Source organism: Cupressus sempervirens, chromosome 1 (genome assembly GCF_028749045.1).
Source record: "Cupressus sempervirens isolate cs-2001-9-10 chromosome 1, ASM2874904v1, whole genome shotgun sequence".
Taxonomy (NCBI): Eukaryota; Viridiplantae; Streptophyta; class Pinopsida; order Cupressales; family Cupressaceae; genus Cupressus; species Cupressus sempervirens.
In genome coordinates this window covers 655,336,303-655,344,114 of record NC_143118.1, presented here as the reverse complement: position 1 = coordinate 655,344,114, position 7,812 = coordinate 655,336,303, and the positions used below count along the sequence as shown (strand labels likewise).

General features: G+C 34.0%; 1 long non-coding RNA gene across 1 annotated transcript; it reads left to right on the top strand.

Annotated features, from left to right (window-relative positions):
* The first annotated feature begins 630 nt into the window (after positions 1 to 630).
* LOC149579597 (uncharacterized) lies at positions 631 to 7,444 on the top strand. Its single transcript, XR_016359122.1, has 2 exons — positions 631 to 1,892; positions 6,495 to 7,444. It is a non-coding gene; the product is annotated as an uncharacterized LOC149579597 (long non-coding RNA).
* The last annotated feature ends 368 nt before the right edge of the window (positions 7,445 to 7,812 follow it).

Genomic DNA, 7,812 nt, shown 5'->3' with positions numbered 1-7,812 from the left:
TGGCAATACAAATGCGTGCAACAACAAGTACAATTTATTGGAATGTATAAAATGAAGCAATATTCCAATCTAAAAAGGGTAAGTAATCACATAATAATAAAAATATACATCTATGTACCTCACTATTTATGGTGGGAACAAGAAAACATTATACATTTTAGTTACTAGTTTCATTTTGAGGGAAATGAAAAATTTATAGATGGATACATTTGAAAGGGAAAATGGATGGATTTATTTGTGCTTAAGAAAACTTTTGGAAATGACTATTTAAGTATCTTTGTTCACTTGTCTTTCTTCTTTTTGTTTATTTTTAATCTTTTCTAATAGATCAACTCAATATTTAATTTGAACTATGGAAAAGATGCAATGCTAGTTACTTTTACTTTTGATTTATAAATATCAAAAGAGACCTACCTAAGTGAATCTTGTAAGACCAAAGCCAAAGAAAATTTGCTTACAAAACCTTAAAAATATTTTAAAAATCAATTGAAAATACCATCATATTTCTAAAATTTAAATAACATAATTCTATAAATTGAAGTAAAATTTAATTGGAACAATTCCCGCAATCCATGATATTATGCCATTCTACATGTAATAAGGATCGAAAATTACCTACCACATTACATTAGGGTTATCTGAACACACTTCTCATAGCAGAAAGTTGTTACGAGCGAGCTGAAAATGGTGAGCATTCCTAGATTAGCAGAAGGAACCAGCATTTCAGAGCAGGTGCAATGCTGTGATGACCTCATGACAAGCATACTTTCGAGAGTTTCAACAACAGCTGTTGTCAGGATGTCTACAGTATCAAAGCGATGAAAAACCCTTATTTTTTACCTAGATTTTGCCCATAGCGAGAGTCGATATTTTGTCTCATTGACATACAGTCGCTTGAAGAAGAAGAAGAAGTCGATATTTTGTCTCATTGACATACAACGGTACCAGTTCTGCTCTTACAATTCCCAAACGGGTAATCTTTCCGTTGTTCCTTTTTCTTGGGAGGGCTTAGACTGTTCTGTTCAAAATGGGATGTCTGTGCTATCTGCTGCATCAAATGGGCTGATGTTTCTTTATCCACATTTGCCTGATACGGATACCCCATTGTGGGTGTACAACCCTGTGAGAAAGTTTTCGATAAAATTGTCCATGCCCTTCAGAATGACTATAGAATGACATATTTTGCTCAAATCTGTTATATAGAGAATACTCTAAAATTGGTGATGGCGGGCTACTCTTTCTTTGAGAGGCGGAACTTTACCCTGGTGTTTGATTCTCAATCAAATTCATGGCATGAGGGTGCACCTCTATTACAATCCTCGAATTACGCTTCTCCAGAGACACAATATTTTTTCAATGGTGTCATTTACATGCTAGTTGGAAACTCAAACTACGATGACCAGGAATTGAGAGAAGTTGGAGATGTAGATGCCTTTTTTATAGATGAAGATGAAATTTTATTCAAGATTATAGGTTATGATGTGAATCAAGACAAATGAATGGGCTTTTTCAATTTTAGTTCCTGCCTCGGTAGGCTTTGTATATTGCCTCACTGAATGGGAGGGAAGTCTATTTGTCTGTGCATCTAATTCCACTCACGAGGAAAATCGATTTGAATTGGCAGCAACCTGGGATGGTTGTGATGGGCGTTTTGTGTTTGGCGTTTTGTGTTCTGGATACAGAGCATAAGCTGTGGATTCGAGAACGAGAATTAGATTTATCACATCATATTCACACTGCCTGGATGGCATCTGTAAGTGGTGGTGTACTATGGTTTTTATCTGGTTACAATTTTGTCACAGTTTACGAGATGAAGAACAGGCAATTTTTAACTCATCGACTAGATGATGCTTTTGCTTCGCGGCAACCAAAACTTACATCATTTGTATCTGGTGAGCCTACCCTTTTGTCATTATGAAACCCTTTAAGGAAAGCGGGAGTTGGATTACAATGTTGTTCTTTGCTTTCATGTAAATTTGTAACAGAGGAGTGCTTTTTGTCTTTCTACCATTCACACCTTCCATGTTTTTGCCTTATACAAGTTACTATTTCATTTTTTTGTCCATTGCAACTCCTCATTGGTTTATTATGTTTTTTCTTAGTTCCTCAGCATGAATTTAGATTTCTACAGACAAGAGCCAAGCTCGTATTCAAAACTTACATATATTGATGATATAGTTGAAGTCACAATTGAACGTGTTGATATTTTTGCCATGGTACTTATGGATTGATCTCAGATGATTAGTTCTGTGAGAAATGATATCAACTCTTAATGAGAACTGGAATACAATAATATTCATGCACTATGCTGGTAAAGCATAAAGAATCTGGCTAGAGATATTATTCCCATGTTTAATATATCATTTAACGATGATCATAGAGAGCAGTAGTCAGGAGTCTGGACATATTGGGAAGCTTAAAGATCACCATCTAACCAATGCAGGTTGCTCTGCAAGGGAAAAATCTGTAATATTGGTGCTGCTCCTTATTAGCTTAGTACCATGAGAAAACAAGATGTAGATTAACCTTAAGAGAAGGTTATTTTTCCCAAATAGATCCAGGCCTGTTCAAAATAGTGAGTGAAAATTCTACTTCCAAGGATTGGCAAAATTCTTAAGTGAACTTTTTTAGTAGAATTTGTGAAATTGATCATAATGAATGATAATGTTTATTGATTCAGAGGTATCATAAATCCTGGAATAACAGGGCACATATGGTGACTTTAGAACACAAATTTAAAAGAGCAATCCTCAAAATGGGAACTTGCTGATCTTCTCATTGTGAGAATTTAAAAAGTGTAGAAAGAAATGGAAAGGGAAGTCTAGCCACCTAATTGAAATTTTCTCTTCCAATTAAGTGTGCTTCAACAGTTTAATGCTGCTTTGTTGATATATTTGTAAAGAAGGAAAAAACACATACACTCTTGAGTCTTACCTGTGTTACAATATTTAAAGATCAGCAAGGGTGAAGCAATAAAAAACTCCGAAGGAAAAAATTCCTGCTGAAGTCTTATAGTTGGGGAGATACACCCTAGACCCTAGATTCTACACATGGCTTCTAGTCCGTAGATTATTTCCCTTAGCTATGAAGAAACTTGGACTGGCGTTTTAAAGAACCAGCAGGACGAATGGTATCATTAACACTTGAAAAAAAATCAAATGCATGTTTTGATGAGCATTACAGCATCTGCCACTAGATTTGTATGCAGTGTTATGACACTATGATTGGTGTTATAAATTTATTCCCATGAAAGATTTATTTAACACTGACTGAATAAGAAGCAAAATAAGATAACTTTATCTAGTATGCTGACAATTCGCTCGATGCTAGAGCAATGGGAATCACAGATACTATCACATTGAAGAAGAAAAGGAAGACCTACTAGACTATTGAAAAGGAAGCAACATAGGAAATGGAAAATAAATGGGGCAGTTTTACGTACAAAAATGAGACTTGTCTAGCATCCAATGATATATGAAGTGTTCCGCTTGAATTTTTGGCGTTACAGAGAATTCTGCCGAATAGTTACTATTTCCTGAATCAAATAGAAATTAATTGTTTTTCTGAGAATGTTCCACTTGAAGGTTTGGCGGTAGAGAATATTCTACTGAAGAAGAAGTATTTCCTGAATCATATGAATCACCTATAGAAGATATGGTAGTAAAGAGGGTTCCACTGAATAAGGACTAGTTTCTTAACTTCCCAATTTAATAAAGTGGCTTTGAGTTTGTGAATGGCATCATCAGGCATGCATCCATAGATTCTACTATTCAGACTAACATGAAAATCAACAAGAATTCATACAACACACCATGAAAATCAAGCATGGACTTATGAAGCTGGTCTGGCCTTAGTTTAAATATTTAGAAAATAGTGTAAGGCTCTAAGCAGGTCTTTCAAGACACTAGATTCTACATTGCTTGAAGCTTCGTGCTCCTTTGTCCTTTGCACAAGCTTGTTGCTGCTATCTCTGTATGGACAGTTCTCCTTGCAAGGAAGCACAACTTTCTTATCTTTTATATTTTACAACTTTCTTATCTTTTATGTTCTCCTTCAAAACATAAAAGATAAGAAAGCTGTCAGCTTGTCATCCAACCCAAATGAGTCATTATTCCATATTTCCTGCAGATCAAGATTAACATTCATTCTTAGATTGATTGCACATCGACTCAAATAGCAAAATTTGGTTGCTTAAAATGACTCACTGATGACTGGCTTTACAGCTATGTTGTTTCTCCACATTCAAATATGTCAATTAGTCAAACAATTCACTGAAAAAGGTTAAATGAGGAGATCGTACCACTTTGAGTACACGATCTTTCCTACTGTCTACAGGAATTCTAAAACCTTCATTTCAAACTAGATTAGGGTTATTTGTTCATTATTTGAATTCTGTCCATCTTTGAGGAAAAGTAGGGTTAAAATTTATACATCCCGAAACAGAGGAACAAAGGGAAACCTATTATATCTTATATTCAACATAAATGAAGAAAAGATAACACAAGGATCACTGCTCCTGAAATATCTCTATTATTACTAATTTACTACTACTTTCACCACGCACACTTTGAGAACAGAGAACATCTCTGTCTGACTGGCTGATGAGTTTCCTTTGTCTGAGTGCTTCCTTAAAGACTTCTGTTGCAAGTGAGCTGCAGTTTAAATCTAAATAAAGATTTGCAGGAGCTGAATGGGAATAATGTGCTGAGTGTTCCATTTATTCTCATGAGAGATGGATTCATATTGAATCACTACTCATGAAACAGGGTCAATGAGTTTGACTCAAAATCACACAGTTAAATCCTGATAGCAATATCACAATTTTGACGTGCTCTGGAAATTATCTCCTACTTATCAATAATGAATAGGTCAAAAAGTGTGAATGAGAGTAGACAAACAAACAAAAAGATGTCGATGAAAGTAGAAATAGACTGCAAAAGACAAAGAAATCTAGATTATTAGGGCCAGGAAGAAGAACATAGTATTTGAGGATTTTAATATTTCAAAATAGGAGATTGTGGTCCCTTAAAAATGCTTCCTAATTAAGTTTCGACAATAATGGAATGAAATGGAAGAAGAACATAGTATTTGAGGATTTTAATATTTCAAAATAGGAGATTGTGGTCCCTTAAAAATGCTTCCTAATTAAGTTTCGACAATAATGGAATGAAATGGACCTACTGCAGCTACAATTATAGGGCCTTACAATGAAATTTCAAGGTTTGCAGATGCAAACAAAGAAAAATCAATCAACAACAAATGTTTTGAATTTCTTTCTTTTAACAAGCATCGGGCATTACATCTCCATGTATGGAAAAATTACATTCAACATTATACTGGTAATTATTTGCAAGGTCTGGTTGGAACTGAGGTCTGGTCAAGCGCCAATAACCAAAGAAAACAATGCAAAATTTTCAAGCACGATATAACATATGCCTTCAAATCTAACTGATTGAAACTCAGAGGTACTTAAAAATGCGTCCCTTTATCAATGATTAGTCCTCAATTAACCATTGATGGTATTTGACTACCCATTCAAGTTCTTGTAGTCATTTATATTTTCTGTTAAATGATTTCACATTTACGTCAAGCAATAATTATTATACTATATTGGCCATTGATATATATTTTTAAATGTTTTCATGTTTAGGTTAGCCAAATTTGTAGAGCTACCAACACCTTGCCTAGCATCTCTTCTCATTGATGGTATAAACACTATTTTCTAGCATTATTCAACTACTACACAATAGATCTCACTAACTTGAACTTTGCTTTCAATGTACTGAATAATTTTACTTTGGGAGAGATTTCTGACAATTTGAAAATAATCAAGGCAAAATAGTCTTTGGTCTTGTATTCCAACATGTGAGGAGTCACCATACTAAGGAATCAGTTCAGCATTGACAAGCTTAACCAAGTCCTCCTGCAAAAGCTTAAGTTTTGATGTTATTGGCCCGTAAATGTCCTTGATCATTTCCTTATTGTCTTCCCCCAAAAAGCTAATGGTAATCAGTTGCACAGCTGCACCTAATAATCAAGTTTCTACTGGATTTTGTATGAACCAATACTTTTATATGCGACAAGATGTATACAATTGAGATGATTCAAAATGTCTTATGAAAATCAATACTACTTTATATTGGTTTACAGGTAGAAGATGTGGAATTTGTTCACCTATGTACGTGTCTTATCTATGCCTCCACATCTTACAACCAAACAAATCTCCTATGGGTCAATGTGTTAATATTTCCCATTCAAAGAAGTGTAATCGGTATTTTCTACATCAACATACTACAGAGTGATATTTTCTATGTTCTTTACAATCTTGAAATGTTTATTCATTCATTTGTAGCGAGCATACAAGATACATCATTTTCTCTTCTAATACTGAATTGGCTTCAATTGAGATGTTAATATTGTTTATATAAACATAATTTAACTATATCACTTGAATGATAATGCATGGAATTCACTCTTTTCAATGCTCATTGCAGTAAATTTATGTTCTAGAAAGTGTTGCTGATGGATATTGTTCACTGGCCATCCCTTATGACACTCCTCAGTTGAAATTGTTATTGGGATCTGATATTTTTGTGAGCTTGTGTGGCTACAATGAAAAACTTGTAAAGTTCTTTTTAACACTTGGGTGTCTACACTTTATCCCTCTTTGATGCACTTTCTAAATCGACATTACTTCAATGAAGAGAAAAGGAAGATGCCTCAAGAGTTGTGCATGAGCGACATTTGAATGAAAGTGTGGCCCCTTGAGAAAACATCACAAAATTAATTTTTTGGCAATTTTCTCAAAAGAAAGGGCTCACTAGAAGAAAAAGGAGAAATAAATGACATTTTGCATGATTTCAGGGAAAAAATGGGGATGAGGTGAAAAATGGGACCATAGTTATTCTGTTATGGGCTGTAATATTTAGAATATTTGTTGATGAATCCATTTTGTTGATATGCTACAATGATGTTATTCCATAAGATGGAATTTCATTCTCTCGGAAGTTTATGAAGTCTTCTCCTTGAACCCTTTCTATCCTTCCACATTATTGATGCACATCTATTAGGGATGTTGCAACTGCAATATATTCAAAAAAATTATTTTAATTGTTGTGTATAAGTTTTTCCCGAGATCAATGATGATGGAATGAGGATGAGGTGAAAAATGGGACCATAGTTATTCTGTTATGGGCTGTAATATTTAGAATATTTGTTGATGAATCCATTTTGTTGATATGCTACAATGATGTTATTCCATAAGATGGAATTTCATTCTCTTGGAAGTTTATGAAGTCTTCTCCTTGAACCCTTTCTATCCTTCCACATTATTGATGCACATCTATTAGGGATGTTGCAACTGCAATATATTCAAAAAAAATTATTTTAATTGTTGTGTATAAGTTTTTCCCGAGATCAATGATGATGGAAAACATTGAGGACTCTGGATTTACACTCAAAATTTGCATTTTATTGAATATCTAATATGATGGGGAAAGCTAGACATTAATAAATAATATTTTATCATGGGCTAGTACATGTGTCGGCTATCATGTTAAATGCTTCTAATAGACCATGCTTTCAAATTAGACTAAGCAAAGCCAATGGCTCAATTGTTGCAAGCTATGTACCTATGTTGAATGATTGGCATGCAACACACTTGTGCCAGAATGTTTTTGGCTAAAATTATAAAGAACTTTCTAAAAAGTTAGTGAGGGAACCCAATAAATTAGTTTAATTATATTTTTTAACAATCTTAATAAGTCAATATGTGAAGCCATACTCAAATTTGTCTAATCATCATGGAAAAAT